Consider the following 17,112-nt stretch of genomic DNA (forward strand, 5'->3'; position numbering starts at 1 on the left):
CATTCAGACAATTGCAGAGTGTTTTTCTCTGGAAATGACAATCAAATAAGAAACACGGTAGTATTAATAGTGAGGTAAGACATACCAAAAGAAGTCCAGGGATACAATGCAAAGTCTGATGCAATAATATCAATAAAACATCAAGGACAACTTATCAATACAACCATATTCCAAGTTTATGCACTTGCTGCAGACACAGATGAGGAACAAATCAAGATGTTCTATGTAGGAGCCCAGGAGAAAATTACTGAAAGACCAAAACAGGGCATGTTGGTAATCATAGGCAACGAGAATGCAAAAGGAAGAAACACAGAATTTACCCTACGAATAAGAAATGAAGCAGGATTTTGTGAGGCCAACAGTTTATTTGTTATAAAGACATTCTTCACGCAACCAGAGAAATGAATGTTTATGTAGACATCACTTGATAACCAATGTTGTTGTTACTGTTAACTGCCATCAAGTCAACTTCAACTTATGGGGACCCTATGAATGAGAGACTGCCAAGTCACCTTATAATCAGCTACGTAGGTCTTACAGGCCATGGCTTCCTTGACTGAACCTATCAAACTGGAATGCAGTTGTCCTCTTTTCCTGCTGCCTTCCACCTTGCCAAGGATTATTGTCTTTTCTTGCAAATCCTGTCTCTTCATGAGGGTCAATGCATAAATCAAATAGAAAGCGGCTGCCCGACTCCCCGGGCCGGCCGCTTTGCTGAAGGGAGCCGGCGCGGCTCCCTGGCCCCAACTTCCGGGTTGGGGCCTGCCCTCCGCCCCGATTGGTGGCTCGGGCTGGAAGGGCCCTCCCCTTCCTCCCGGGCCGCTCTAGTAAGGGCGGAGGAAGTTTCCAGGTGGGGCTCCAGTCCTCCAGGGCGGCCCATTGGTTGGGGCCGCTTTGGAGGAGGAGCCTCAGTATGGGGTGATGGGCGGGGCCTTGGCTATATATTGGCCACGAGGCCAGGCCCCGCAGCCATTTGCTGCTCGGCTCTCCCACCCACCCTCCGCTTGGGTTCTTGGGTATATTGTCACAACTTGGGGCGGCAGCATAGGACAGGATCTGGTTGGTTTGGTTACCAGGGCTATGGAGCACTGGTTTGGGAGTCAATTGAGACCCGGGGGCAAGCTGTGCAAGGGTTGTGGCCATTGCGGGGGCCACAACATGGATATGCCACCCGGTGACTAGGGGCTTTGTGATCTAGAGAACGCCTGGTGTGATGGCGGCCAGTTTGCATTACTTAGCCCCTAGGTCATCCCAACGCCTGGCGGTCACCAGGCATGCTGCTTATCGATTAACCGAGGGGTTAGTCGATGCTTCAGATCCTGACCTTATGCTTTGTGCCAACCCTTCTGTTTTGGTTTGCTGTTGCTAATAAAGTTGTGGCCTTTCTTCCAATATGGTGTTATGTGGTTTTTAGCGCCGGCCTCCTAGGCAAATTACATAACTGAAAGCAGCAGATGGCGAAGCTCCATTTTCTCTGCAAAAACATGACCAGCGGTAGGTTGTGGCACAAACCATTAACCACTGACATCAAAAATTAGAATAAAGCTAAAGCTAAAGTTATTCTCATGCCAAAACACAACATGAAGGACATTGCTGTAGAATTTAAAGACTGTGTAAAGACGAAATTAGCAGTACTAAGCTTAATTGACAGGGAGCCAGAATGCTGGACCACAACTAGGGACACTGCTAGGCGAAAATGCAACTAAGACTCTATCTGTAGCCAAAAAGAAAGAAAAATCTCACTGAGTGACAGTGAAACCTCAAGTGCTTAAGGACAAGAAGCAAAAGTAAAAAGTGATAGAAACAGGATTAGAATCCTAAATGCTGTTCAACAATTTGTGAATGATGATGCAGAACTGTTATAACAATCAATGCAAATGGAATTGCAGAGGAAAAGTGTTCACTCCTGAATACCACAAAAACCTGGTACTCACTTCAAGTCTGAGTCCAAAACTGCAATTCCATGATCTACCTTTCAGCTGACCAGGAGCATCTCTATCTTATCCTACTTAAGTGTGAATGTCTGTGCCCTCATCCAGTCCAACAGATCAGAAAGGAAATTGTTCCAGTTCCCAATGAACAACTGATCCATTGCTAGTTGATAAAATGAAATTGAAAAACTGTAAAATACACAAAACAAATTTACAGATAACATGAATCAAATGCAAAAAAAAGTATTTGATTCTTTACTACAAATATGAGTAAAAAATATACAAAATTGTAGGAATGAGCAAAAAATTAGAAAATTGCTGTAATGAAATCATGGCATACCATGTTAAAAATAAAAAGAAAAAAATGTGGATAAATTTAATATTAAACATAGGATTTTAAGGATTATTCCAAATCTCCCTTACTTGTCATAGCGATGACACTACTTTTATATTAATTTTAAAAAATCAGAGATATGACATATCAAAGGAAATTGAAAAACAAGCCATTTTGTTATATGGATGTTCTAAAACTATATGGAAATTGCCACCAGAAATTTAATCCTTACAAATATGTAAAATTATTTAGTCAAGATATCTTAATGGAATTTGAGACTGATAAATGTGCTACACTATCAATAAATACGGCTAAAATTTCACATACTGGCAGTATGTGAAACTAATAATAACCTATTAATTATTGATTAATTATTATTGATGCTTAAAAAGCAACAAATAACTGTTAATTCAACAAATGGAATTGCAGAGAAAAAGTGTTCAGGTCAGGTCATAACTATCCAAACCACACCACTTATCCAATAAAGTGCTGGGATTGTTGATTGGACTCAAGCAGAACTAATGTCCAAACCAGAAAAATCCAGAGAATTATAACATAATATCCTGCTTTACACTCTTGAAGTTATATTGATCAGCTGTATCTACCATGCAGCATTGGGGGCTGAGGATAATTACAAATGAAACAAATTCTTGTAGAAGAGAAAAGATCTTTGAGCAAATACATCAAAGAAAGTGGTGTATATAGATGCTAATATGTACATAGAGAAAATGTACTGAATATCAAAAAACAAAAAAACACCTGTAAAAATAAGATTATTTTAAAAATCACCTTGAAGCCTAGCAAAACAAACTACTACACTGTCAGTTTATTAAGAGCATAAAAGAAAAAGTTGAGAAGAAGATCATCTGCAAATGTTTACAGAATGAGACTTGGAAAAAGAGAAAGCCAAGGACTTACTTGTCCCTCAAGAGTAGGCACTTCAATCAAATCGCATTAGTACAAATATTGAAATAATAATGGGAGATAGGAAATGTCTGCTATGTAAAGAAAAAAGATGAAACTGCTGAACAACTTATTAGTTCGTGTAGCAAATCTGGCAGAATGAATATATGTGCTGCCATGATAAAATGGCTGCAGTGTGCATAACAAAGAGCATAATATGCAAAGAATGTGTGGGAACAGTAAGACTAAAAATGTGGAAAAGATCAAATAAGAGTCAGTGTGGTATTATGGTTTCAGTATTGGACTAGGACTCCAGGAGACCATGATTAGAATCTCCACTCAACTCACTGGGCTAGCCTAAACGATTCACGCTCTTGGACCAAGAGGAAATCAATAGCTGTTTAAATGCTGTTTAAATGACACACACATCTTAAGAGGCCAGAAGCTGCAGCAAAGCTGTGCTCCAGTCCTTAGAGGACTGGAGCATGGCTTTGACGCAACTTCCAGCCTCTTAGGACGCATGCATAATTTAAACAGCATACCTTCAAAGTGACTCGAAGTAGCTTTATTTTGGCCTGTCTGTTCAGGCCCATAGATATTATTCTGTAATAGCTGTCCTGTCTCTCAATTCCGAGCTTCCTCATGTGTAACAGAAGAACACAAATAGTTCCCTAGTGAGAAAACAAAAGTGTATAGTTCAGCACAGTTATATTCTAAAAACAGAAAAAACAACATTGATTCCAACATCTTTTGAAAGTAGATTGAGTGGGATTTCTATAACAGAAACAAAGGAATAGTTACAACAAACATTACTGGGGAAAAACTGAATGAAGACCAAAGAAAAACTACAGATAAAGTATTTGGCAATCAGAAGGGCCTCAGTTTCATTATTTACCCACAATCCTTTTTCAAGAATTATCTTTTGCATTCCTAGGCACTGTACAAGAGTCAGCATAGCATAGTGGTTTTAGCATTGGACTATGACTCTGGAGACCAGGGTTTGAATCCCTGCTCAATCATGGAAGCCCACTTGTTGACCTTGGGCAATATATTCTCTCTCAACCTTAGCAGAAGACAAAAGCAAACCACTCTGTACAAATCTTGCCTTTAAAAAAGCCCCATGACAGGGTCACTCTAAGTTGGAAATGACTTAAAGGCACACAACAAAAAGGTACTGAAGAGAGGGAGAAAGAGAAAATAACAATGTTTTGGCCTATCTATTAAATATTGTATTTTAAAAAATTTAAGACAAACTTTCATATTTTTATAGAACAGATTCATTCTGATGATAACAACGAAAATGTGTTTGGATTCAGACATTAGTTGCTCTTGGGACCCACTGAAATAAAGGTAAAAATTTAATCAGAACTAATTTAAGTCTGACTGATGTTAAGAGAGGCCCATTACAAACGGGCCTTTGCGGCGCCCCCGTCACGTGCTAGGGGTTGGCTGAGGACCTAGCGTCCACACCGGCCTCACCCCTAGCATGTGACGGGGGTGTAAAAATGGCGGCGCCCTATACACACGGGCACCACCATTTTTACGTATTGGACGCATAGCGTCCGTACGTCAAGCCCTGGATATGATTCCGCAAGTGAGTGAGTAGCGCCTCGCGGCGTCCCATCCGGGGCGCAAGAAGAAGCGCCATTTTGGGGCTTCCTTTTGCTCCGCGAGGGAGCCACACAGTTTGGCTGCTGTGGCTCCCTCGCGGAGCAACCGGCAGCAGCGCGAGACTGCCCGTTTTGGGCGGTCTGTAACACGCCAGAGAGTAAAATAACTGTTCCAATTGTCACATTAACATGTACTTTTTTAAAAAGGCAAACAACAGCTATGGGGGAGAGTAATAATTAAGTGGGATCATAGCAGGCAGGGAATGAATGCTGAATTATTTCCTTTCTGCTGCAATCCTGACAAAAATAGCTCCTTTTAAATTGCTATTTGCCTTGGAAGGATATCCCAATTATGTTCCATAATGTGACTGAGTTTTGTCTACAAAGTGCTCACAGATCAGACAGTTTGCTAGTACACAATCTCGATTGCTTCAACAGAAGGTCCCCTGCAACTTATACCCAATTGCCAGTTCACACTGATAGCACCCAAAAAGAGATGCAGGCAGAACAAGGAAGGGAAAACCACACAATGGCAGATCCTCACATTTCCAATAGGCATTGTATACCTCAAAGGCAAAGCAAGATCTGCTGTTCAGTGAAATCTGTAAGACTGTAGAGGAAACTCACATTCTCATGACAGAAACTGTAGCCTTTACCTATTTTAACCCAAAAATAAGAACTCAAATCATCACAAAAGTGTATACAACTAGTGAGACAGCACTGTTAACTCAGGTCCAAAACACACCACAGAAATAATCCAGTTTGAGACTGTCTTAACTGCTCTGGCTGAATGCTAGGAGATTCTGGGAACTGTAGTTTTGTGAGACATTTAGCTTTCTTTATCCAGTATCTAAAAGTTGGCAACAGGAAGATTTTCAAGGTGGTAGCAGTTAGCATACATATTTCTATTACAATATGCTCTTTCTATTAACATATTCTATATTGCTCCTAACACAATTACTCCTGGGGGGGGAGGCTGGGGGGGCCACAAAAACAACATTGAGAGCCACGTGTAGCCTGCAAGATGCACTTTGCCCACCCCTAATATAAAGAGAGGTATACCTTCAAGTAAAGTGGTCCCAAGCCATTAAAGGCTCTAAATGTCATTCCACACACCTTGAATTCAGAGTGGAAGCAAACAGGCAGTCTGTTCAGCTGATTTAAGAACTATGTTATATAGTAATCCAGCAAGCAATTTTGTAACATGTTGCATTTTGCACAAGATGACGTTTCTGAGACATCTTTGAAGGCAGACTCATATAGAGTCTAACTACGTTATCCCTATCCAGTCAAAGCTGCCACCAAGCAGTTGCAGAAATGAGTCTAAGTCCCAAGATTATTCTCTTTTACTAAATATACATGAACAGGTTTATATAGTAACGGTTTACAGTTAATGTTTCCACCGGGAAAGCCTATGTCATTTGCAATGTTTACCCCCAAAGTCCTGCACAGACATTACAGAAAAGCAAAGCACTCAAGTTACCATGGAAGCAGTATCTAGAAAAATGAACACAGTCATGCAGGATACCTGACCTGCAATGTCCTACTGTACACCTCAGATTCCCTTACACTGCTACCTGTTAAGTACTGATCAAGACTCACAAAAATACCCCATCTTTGGAATTCCAGCTGTCCACAGAATTGCCAAAGTCTGGCCAGCAAACCTCTGAGTATTCCTTGCCTAAGAAATGAATGGGGTTGCCCTACATCAACAGGAGACTTGAAGGCATACACACACAAGTCCACATACTGATCTAAGATCTCCTGCTGTTCTTACACATATTTAATAGTTGGGTATAAGCTGCACGGCTGTTTTAGCCATTGCACTAAAAACTGCTGCATTAAAAACATTTCTCTCTCTCTGTATTATATTTTAAGTACTGCTTACAGATAAAGCCAAAGGTTTGAGGCATAGAATAAGTTATCAATGCTTAATTAATAAACAGGTGCCAAACATGTTGCTTGATCTCCACTACAATAGACAATACTGAGCAAAAATCTATAAGGGTGTATCACAGATATGTACTAAACGTAAGTGCATTTATGTCTTAGACCCAGTAATTTATCTATCCTCAGCATGTAACATTAACAGACTGTCTAGATCTTGGCAAGCACAGACATGCACTGTCATATAAACAGTCTGACAACCTACAGTTTCTTAAATGTGTGTCTCTTTTAGCCAATAAAAAAATCTCAATACACATTACACATTATGATCAGAAACAGGCATACCTGGCAGAGGGGTGATGGGCCAGTGTCAATGCTTTAAAAAACAAAAAATCACACATATAATTGGGAGGAAGTTAACCCCCCCCCCACCCAGGTTCTTATGAATTCCCCATCAGGAAACTCCATTTTTATTAACACAGAAATGGCCTTAAAGTACCTAATGCAGAAATGGCCTTACATTCACTCTTTCTTCAGCCTGAGGACATGGGCCCCTCTGACACTCCACTCATCTACCCACCTCTTTCCTTTCTCAGTTAGTGCAAGCAAACTCCCCCCACCCCCAATCCACAGCAGGGCTTTTAATACTACCTTATCCAGAAGGTATTTTTCAGAACAAAATACATATCACTGTGATAACTGAGAAGCTAATTCGATACAAAGCTGCCATTCCTGTCTCAAAGCAAGCTCCCTTTGCTCCTCTACCCATCCTGATCCTTGAGTATTAAAGCTGATGAAAACTTGATGAGATATTAACTACCTACATGAATAACTTTCTATGATGGAACAGGAAGTGGATAGAAAGCAGCAATCTAAACAAGGCAGAGAAACAAAAATGTTAGAGATGCAACAGTCAGTAATCTAATTGGAAACCATCTTGAGTGCAAAGTATAGTAATTAAAAATTAATGATGGATATAGATATGCAACTTACACTCACAAACTCCTTTTCTGAAATTCTTTTGTATTTATGCAGATTTGTGCCAAACATTCTGCATCCTCATTAAGTGGTATCTGGCAGCTTGCCCAAGTTTTAGTGGGTTCTGGGAATGCCAATATATTAACCAGAGTACTTTTCACATAACCTTTTGTGTTTTTTCCTTCTAGAAAAGTCAACCATTTGGCACAGCAGAACCATACTTCATCTAAGAAAGCTCTCTGTTGCCAATCAACAAAGAAATTACACTTCAGTTCTTCATCGTTTCAAAACCTGTCTGAACAACATGTTCAGCAGAAGAGATTTACATAAATCATACTTTTAGATAAGGGCTAACATGCCATTCTCCCTATTTTAAAGAAGAAAACAGACTAAGATATGAGTATAGACATATATGAAGAGGGGACTTTTTTTCATGAGTGCCTCATGTTTCTTGGAGAAAATACATTATATTATTGTTATCTCTTTGGATAGCCTAGCAACAAGGTGTACAAATACTGGGAAACTTGACTACAAGCACCAATTTCTCCTCCAGACATCTGAGGTCTACCAATTAATCTTACATCTTCCCATGTGACCAACATGTTCAAAGTACTTTTAAGTGGCTAATGAATGAGAATATGATACTGTCACAGACAACAGCAGAGGAATTGAACCTCAGACCTGTGAGCCTAACCTGAGGCTTTCCATTTTCCCTCTCCTTCCTGATGCGGAAAGGGTAAAGCTGGAGGCTTCTCTGGTTGGGGAACCAGCTTACACACACACACACACACACACACACACACACACACACACACACACTGTTTGTGGCAAGAGAAGTAACAAAGCTAGATCCATTCAGATTACATAGCTCAGAGAAATTCCAGATTCCACTGTATTTAGGGAACCAAATGTCATGTGGGAAAGACTAGAGACTGCTTGCCCAAACATCCCCCCCTTTCCACTTTATGAACCAGAGCAAGAAGCCATCTCGGTGGAGCTATAGGGCTATGCTACTCAACTCTAGTTGGAAATTTCAATTATTTTCACCGGGCTCATTCCCACTACGAAATAAAGCGAACTGCCGATCAAATTATATGACCGTTGTTCCCATTTGAAACTGGTTCTGATCCTGGTGCGATCGATTGCAGTCACAATGAAGCGAGGCAAATGTAAAAAAAAACCCACTTCGTTCTGACAGTAGTTTCAAAGTGGTTCTTTTGAAAAGAATCAATTCTGAAGTGTGTTCAACAAGTGGGAACAACAGATCGGAATTGCATCATTCTGGAGAGGAGGGACAAATGGTACAGGAGTGTTTACCATTCTTCACCAGTTTTTTGGAGATGTCACACACCCCCAGTGCTGCCTTTTTACTTGTTGCTGTGACCTATGGGTGTTTTTTAAAAAAATAAAAGTAATCAATGAATCGATTTATTAATTTCACAACTACTTGCAAAGGCAAGTTGTTGCTAAATCATTCTATTGATTCTGCAATCAATTTTTTTTAAAAAATAGCATCCATAGGTCACACCAATTTGCCTTGCCTTCCTCTCATCTTCCTCCTCCTCCTCCTTTTCCTCAGGGCCCTCACCCTTCCTTGCCTCCCTCTCTTCCATCTGCCTCCTCCTCCTCTTCGTCAGGACCCTCACTGTTCCTTGCCTTCCTCTCCTCTTCCTCCTCTTCCTTTTCTTCAATACTCCAACCTTTCCTTGCCTCCCTCTCCTCCTCCTCCCTCCTCCTCCTCCTCAGTGCCCCCACCATCCTTTGCCTTCCTCTCCAGTTGGTCCTCCTCACGCAGCCTCAGTGCCTCCATGGAGCAGCCCAGCTCCCTAGGCGAGGGGCACAGCAGTAGCCCAGAGTTGGGCCAGGTCAAGCAGCAGAGCTTCGGGGAGCTCCACTCCTTCTTTGAGGCTCACTGCGCCTCGGCCAGAGGTGTTGGGGGCTGCCAGGGGCCAGAGTCGGACACGAAAAATGGCTGCCAGCCCTGCAATGGGGTGCTCCAGCTGGTCATCCCACAGCTGACCGCCGCCCCCGAGGAGTAAGAAGGAGAGGAGGGAGAGGCACAGAGGAGCCCGACTGGCTTGCTCGAAGGTGGCAGGGGTGGGGAAGAAACCCACCAGATACTCCACGGAGGAAGGGATGGCAAGGGAAACCCACCTCCACCCGTGGGTCCCTTGCCCCCAAACTTGGTCCTCCTTCTCCAGGACATGCGCTCCATTTCAGCCTTCTGTCCATTTCAGTTCCTCTTACTCCTCCTCCCCCCCCCCCCCCGCACAGGCTTGTCAAAAGTCCAGGCTGTCGCTTATGTCATGGATGATTGACATGCATTTTGAAGCAGTGCAACTAGTGGAGACAACAACCATGCCAAAAAAGAAGCGATTACATTGGGGTAAGAAATTTAAAAAAAACCTTTCATAGTGGGAACCAGGGACCTTTTGGAATCGATTTCCAACACGAAGCAAGGGCAAATCAGGAATCGATTTAAACTGCAAATGGGAATGAGCCCATACTCTGCAATTACTCTCTTGAATGGCAAGGCCAATTCCTGCTAATATATATGCAGCTCAGCTCATTTTTAAAAGGAAAAATTGGGACACATACAGATATTGGCAGTCATGGCAATCATACAGCACTCAGAATGTCTAAAAATCCCACTACCTTCTTGAATTAAAAAAAAACACTACTATATACAATGGAACACCATAAGCCAAATATGAATAGCTTAGGAAACACTGGCGAATCCAACCTGTGGCAATTGAATACTGAACTGAAGACAATTAAGTGATAGACCCAAAATTTATATTTTGCTATACACAGTTACAGCATACTGGATATTAACAGAGTTACTTACATGTGAAGCAGCAGCAGAGTCATTTGTAAAAGATATTACAGACCAGAAGGCAATTGCTTTAAGTAACACACTTTTCTTACCCCTTGTGAAAGAAAGCCAACCACAAACAACCATGAAAACAATTTCTCTTTGAATTACTTTCATTACATTAACCAAGCACCACTCAGCAAGACTTTCTTATTGCAACAGTGCAGCCATAACAACAACCTTATAATGAAAACCAGAAAAGCTAGGCCCTGCCATTTTCATGTCCAATTCTTTGAATTTTCCCTTCATGGTGAAGGGAAAATTTTGGTTAGTGAAGCACAAGATGTGGGACAAGGATTATGCTCTTGGTCATTTTGGGCATGGAAAATATAAAACACCAATACAAATCTGAAAAAGATACATCAAATGTAAGATGCCATTTATCTCAGAAATTTAGCACCTCGTCAATCTGTCAAGCAAGGAGATTATTCTTAGAAATAGCCATTAGTGGGGTAAAGTGAACGAATCTTTAAGAATGTTTATAGTGAGAAAATAGATTCTTAAGAACTGTATTGGCATCAGATTTTTTAAAACACACACACACACACACACACACACACACACACAGCTGCTATTGTTGGGTGCCAATACCAAAAAGAATAGTTATACAGACCAAACACAGAGTACTTGCCCAAACCCCTCTCAACAAGATGTTGCTAAAAGTAGCATGCAGAAGTTATGCTACTCTTAAGACTCAAATCCTGTGATCTTGGGACTGCATTCCAGAAGCCATATGAACAAGTGGCAATCTCTCTATACAGAACTCTTACAGTTCCAGTCTGGACTAGGAGATCTAATCTCAGTTTACACCTCCCAGCCTCTCCTATCTGATGCAGAGATTTCTACAGTGTCTCCTCTACAGAGCCAAACCCCCAACTGATGAGGACCAAAAGATGTATGGTGGTAAGTAATGAGGGAGATCATATGGGTCTCCTCTACAGAGCCAAACCCACAAAGGAAGAAGGGGGGTTGGGTTCCTGAAGTACTGGATATCTAGGTTTCTGAAGTAACTTTGTTGGTCAAGTATCCTCACCCAAAAAACTGCAGCTAAGGCATGTGATTCTGGGGTAATTTACACAGATGTAAAAACCTAGTATGCATGCATGCATGTACTCACATGCAACATTTAAGCAATGAGCATATGATAAAACTGAGACACATCTCAAACACTTTTCAAAAACTCAATGCTATAGCCTATACAAGCTGATTTGACTAAGCAATACACAAAAGTCATTCCTGAGATCTAAAAACTATTGATAAAACATTATAGTAATAAACTCTCACAGCAATTAGCTAAGCTGCTGCTATATCAAAGAACATTAACAGATTTGTTAACCACTGAAGAAATTAACCTATTCACAAGTAATACTCTAAATATCCCAGCTGGTGGAGGGTGTGTGTGACTCATTAGGATAGTTTGGATAGAAACAGAGGTTCACATATGGCATATGTGAGTAGCCAATAGGGACACGTACAACCAAGGTCTGTAAAGCTGTGGGTAGAAACCTCATCAGGTATAGAAGTGAAGTGGAGGTATATTCAAAATATTTGAAATTAGGAACATATCTTGACTGCTTGGCTGCTGGCTATGAGATTCTGAGAGCTATAGTCCAAATAAGTACCTTTTCCAAGCTCCAAGTATAAAGGACAATAGGCAGAAGACTGAGAAACAGGTCTATGATGGAACAACACAAACACTACCTTCCTCTAAGAATATAACTAATTAACATATATCCACATCACAATTCCAAACTTGAAGCATTAAGGACAACAGGCAAGCAGTTGGAATAAAGCTTTATTTCATGCATTTACTTGAACTGACCAGCAGATCTTCTGCAAAGAGAAATAAGGTAAATAAATGCTACTCTAGGATCAGTCTGCTCTGGGCATGCTAAAGTAATGTGGGCACTAGCCTTCGCTTCATTTCCTCTCATTTGCTTTATGGTTAAGACACCATGACCTTCACAGAGACACAACTGTGACCACCACCGCAAGAAGGCATCTGCATTGAATGCAGACCCAGCCCAAGCCTCGTGTCCCTCATGGAAAAAGAACTATGAAATAAATGCAGAATGTGATAGAAGCAGGTCAGTATCTATGGAGAAAAAATTGAACAAATCAATATGAGTTAGTGTTGGATATTTGGGATCCGCCAAACTTGGTGAGCTGGAACTCTTATCATAGAATCACAGAATCATAGAGTTAGAAGAGACCACAAGGGCCATCCAGTCTAACTTCCTGCCATGCAGGAATTCATAATCAAAGCACCCCTGACAGAAATGCAACCTCCAAAAAAAGAAGCTCACCACGCTCCAAAGAAGTGTGTTCCACTGTCGAACAGCTCTTATTGTCAAAAGGTTCTTCCTAATGTTGAGGTGGAATCTCTCTTCCTGTAGTTTGAATCCATTGCTCTGGGTCCTGTTCTCTGGAACTGCAGAAAATACTTAAAAGGGGCTCTTATATCACCTCATAACCTTCTCTTTTCCAGGCTAAACATACCCAGCTCCCTAAGTCACTCTTTATAGGGCATGATTTCCAGATGTGTCACCATTCTGGCTGCCCTCCTCTGGACATGCTCCAACTTGTCAACATCCTTTTTGAATTGTGTTGCCCAGAACTGGACATAATATTGTAGGTGAGGCCTGACCAAAACAGAATATAATGGGACTATCACCTGAACATAGTATGAGTATGAACATAGCTAGTAATGTAATACCTATGAGACCACTGATCAAGAACAAGGAGCTGAATATAGGTCAAAGTACAAACTATTTAGCAGCATCTTTTCATACATACAAGCAAGTGGGGTATTTTTCACTTAAGATGGTGCCACTACAGAATCTCACAGCCAGTAACTCAATACTTTGTGCTGAAAACACCAGCACAGATATAGACGTCCAGAACATTTTGTCACTATTTCAGCTGGCAATGAAGTAGGGACATTCACCAGTTTTAATATATGTCATCTCCCATAATGTCCTGCCCAAGAAACTATCGCCTTTATTTCTAGCAATAGGGAAGCCACAATATTTACACACTTCCTAGTAGCTGCAAAACAATTGTGCCATTAGCAAAGAACCATAGTTAGTTAGCAAAGGAGCAAACTGAATACAAAGTTTCAGTTAAACAGATCAAGGCTCCAATCCAAAGCCCCTTTACTTGGGAGTGTCAATGAATGGGACTTACCTCTGGGTAGATATGTATAGGATCACATTCAGAGAGTCACTTGGAAATGCGAGACTATTAAAATGTCATCCCAGAACAATAAAAAAATAAAACACTGCTAATTAAAAAAATACTTTTTCTGAAAGCCGGTCTCTTCATTCCTCAGATATTCAGCTACAGGCAGTCATAACTTTTAAGCTGCAGCCCTATGTACCTTATCTCTGCATAAGGTACAGTGAATGCAGTACTTCTGAATAAATACACACAGGATTGGACTATCACACTATTAAATACCAAATAACTCCCCATCTTCCTTGACTTAAGTCACCCAAGACACTTTCTGCATTTTTATTTCTCCACAATCTCCTTCAGGTAAATTATTCATTCTACACACAGAGAGTGAGAGAGAACAAGCAAAAGTGACAGCAGGCATTTTAAAATAGTAACATTTTACAACACTTAATGCTCCTTTGGTACCACATTAAATTACTGAATGAATAACTGCATAATTAGCACCATTTGCACACTATGAAGACACACATTTAAAAAAAATCTAAGCCTTAACAGGTCAAAGCTTGAAAGAGGCATGCATAGGTTTGTAAGTATTTTGCTATCAAATCAACTTTCTTATCTTGGCCCATTAGAAAAACACAATTCTGTGCTCAGCATCAACCCAAAATGGTCTGTATCCACATATATTAAATATACATCTACTGTATTACATGAATTCATCTTCTGATTCAACCCATAACGCATCCCTGAATCTATAGCTAATGCAAGATAGGAGATTATAAAAGGAAAAGTTATCTTTAATGTGTGAAAAAGGACAAGCACTTTCTGTAGGCACTGACTTCCCAAAAGGCCAGACATCAGGGGATGCTTCCTGCTAACTCCTATCAAAGCTGCACCCATGATTCTGTATAGTTTACAGATACCTCTGCGAAAGCCTCTTAAGACAGCTCTAGAGTACCCAGCAGTCTGGTGCATCAAAGTGTAAAACATAGCCATCCCCAAGAAGAGGATATCTGTATATATACAGGGGGGGGTGTGTGTCTGTGTGTGTATTAATAACTGGAAGGAGATGCTTCAAACCTGCCTTTTCTTCTAAATTGTAGAGAACGTTGCTCTTGTTAAATGGTCCTGTTTGAAATGACACGAAGCATGAGCTCCCATTCTCTCTAAGCCCCAACTCAAACAGTCTTCTGGTCGCCAGCCCAGCTTCTTTAAAACAGGGGCACAGACCAGAAAGAGGAATGACACACTTTCCCACCACACTCTCAACAGAAAGAGCTGATCCAGACAAACAAGACAAACTATCCCAAAGCCCCATCTGAAGTGACAAAAAGACTCATGGTGGTAGAATTCGAAGACAAAGCTGTGCCAAGTTTGGAAAATCAGGATGCCAAGGGATCTTGGAGAATAAATGAAAGAAAGAAACTGGGAGCAGGCGCTTTCAGGGACTTGAGCCTAGTTCCTCAGATGCCTTTGGTGGAGTGGAAAGCCCAGGGACAGAGCCACCAAAGGCATCTGAGGAACTAGGCTCCAGTCCCTGAAAGCTCCCCCAAATGCTTCTGAGGAAGTGGGCTCTGGACTCTGAAAGATCCCTTTGCATCCTGATTTCCCAGACTAATACCACTAATAAAGCCTTTGAATTCTATCCGGATGAGTCTTTTCCTTACTCTTGAGATAGTTTGCCTGTGTCTGCATCTGCACAGTCCCCAAGGGGCTCCCAACATACATCAATACATACAGACTCATCGACATTCAGGAGGAGGAGGAGAAGGTCAGGAGGGTGAACTAGTTGCAAAGGGAGGCTGCTGAGGGAAGAGAAATGCCAGTGGGGGGGGGGGGGTCCCTGGTGGCCTTTCCCACCCGTGGATTTGGCCCCCTTCCTTCCTTCCTTCCTTCCCCAAAGAAGAGGAACTAGGCTCCAGTCCCTGAAAGCTCCCCCAAATGCATCTGAGGAAGTGGGCTCCGGGCTCTGAAAGTCACTGACTTGCCTCTTGGAGAGGAGCCTTCGGGGGTCCAGCCTCTCCAATCCCCAGGGCCCCCTTCTTCGCCTGGAAGAAGCCCAGAGACACAAAGGCGGAGGGAGGCCCCCGAGGAGGGAAGCGCCTCTCCCTTTCCCCTCCACCCACACAGACCTTCAACTTGGGCCTCCCTCAGCCCCCTCTTCCCCCGGCGCTGAAGTTGGGGGCTGTCTGTCTGTCTGTCTGTCTGTCTGTGTCTCCTTCCTCCTTCTCTCCCTCCCGCTTTCATCTTCTCTTTGGCTCCCTCAGAAAGGCGTCTCCTGGAGGCCAGGCTCAGGAGGAGGAGGAGGAGGGTCAGGCGGGGCGCCTCCAAAGACAGAGCCAGGAGGACTCACTCACCTGGTTTCCCTGCAAGCCCTCCATCTCTTCGGGGCTGCTGGGGCTTCCCCCTCCTTCCCTTGCCAGCCTCTTCTTCCCCAGCCTCCTCCTCCTCCTCCTGGGCTCCCCCTCTCGAGTCCCCCTCCTTCCTGGCTTTGCCTTTTCCCCTTGCCTTGCCTTCCTCCTCCCTCCTCGTCTGGCTCTCCGTCACAGCAGCCCCAGACAGAGACACCCAGACGGCCAGACGGCGCTTGGCCAGGCGGCAGCAGCAGCAGCAGCAGCAGCAGAGGCAGAGGCAGCAGAGGCTGGCATTGCTAGGCGACACTGACCCCTGCAGGGCTGGATGCGCCAAAGGCCCCGGAGAGGGAGGGTGGCCTCCCTGGAGTTGGGGTCACCATCCCTTACAGCATTTTAAAGAGATACAGGCAAAGGCCACAATGTTTCTGCCCAAATACAGGGGTTTCTGCTCATTCAAAGATATATAGGGGTTTTGGTACTATTTTTTTTGTACTCATTCAGAGATACAGGCTGCCCCCACATTGCACAAATAATCCGTTTTGAGACCACTAGAACCGCCACAGTTCAAGGCTATGGAAACCTGGGCATGGCGGTTTGTAGTGGCACCAGAGCTTCCCTTGCCGCACCTTAACTGAAAGGTAGAAGTTGGTGGTCGCCTGAGCTTTTGCAGACTTGAGCTGACTTCCTCGGATGCATTTGGTGGAGCGGAAAGCTTTGTCCTATAGCTCTGTCCCTGGGCTTTCCATTCCACCAAATGCATCTGAGGAAGGAGGCCAGGGTGACCAGGCATCCTCCTTTGCCAGGGCATGCCCTCCATTTCCACCTTCTCTCCAGGGGAAATGTCAAAATGTCTTCCATTTGGAGCACAACTAAAAAGCATGGAACTCATGCTGCCAACTTCTAGTTTTCCTTTAGTCTCAAAAGTGTGGCAAGATCCCTTTGCATACTTCTGCACTGATGTTACTCATCCATCATAGTTCCCATATCTGACCTGAATGTAATGGCAACTAGCAACATTAAAATTAGGTCTTTAAAATGACAACACCATACACACAGTTTAAAG

At 42.6% G+C, this 17,112-nt stretch overlaps 1 protein-coding gene across 4 annotated transcripts in view; it reads right to left on the minus strand.

Moving 5' to 3' along the window:
- The window catches only part of LDLRAD4 (low density lipoprotein receptor class A domain containing 4), a 330,103-nt gene extending 313,924 nt beyond the window's left edge, over window positions 1-16,179 (minus strand). Inside the window, exon 1 of one of the 4 annotated variants that reach the window (XM_089516977.1) lies at window positions 16,053-16,179. The gene's annotated coding sequence lies outside the window, so the exon portion shown is untranslated. Of the gene's footprint in view, window positions 1-12,824; window positions 12,842-15,827; window positions 15,885-16,052 lie in introns of those variants that run through there. The other 3 variants (XM_089516972.1, XM_089516973.1, XM_089516975.1) reach the window with 3 other exon arrangements.
- Between the last annotated feature and the right edge of the window lie 933 nt (window positions 16,180-17,112).

The sequence above is a fragment of the Sceloporus occidentalis genome, unplaced genomic scaffold (genome assembly GCF_023333645.1).
Source record: "Sceloporus occidentalis isolate IW3139 unplaced genomic scaffold, rSceOcc1.0.p SCAF_3, whole genome shotgun sequence".
Classification (NCBI taxonomy): Eukaryota; Metazoa; Chordata; class Lepidosauria; order Squamata; family Phrynosomatidae; genus Sceloporus; species Sceloporus occidentalis.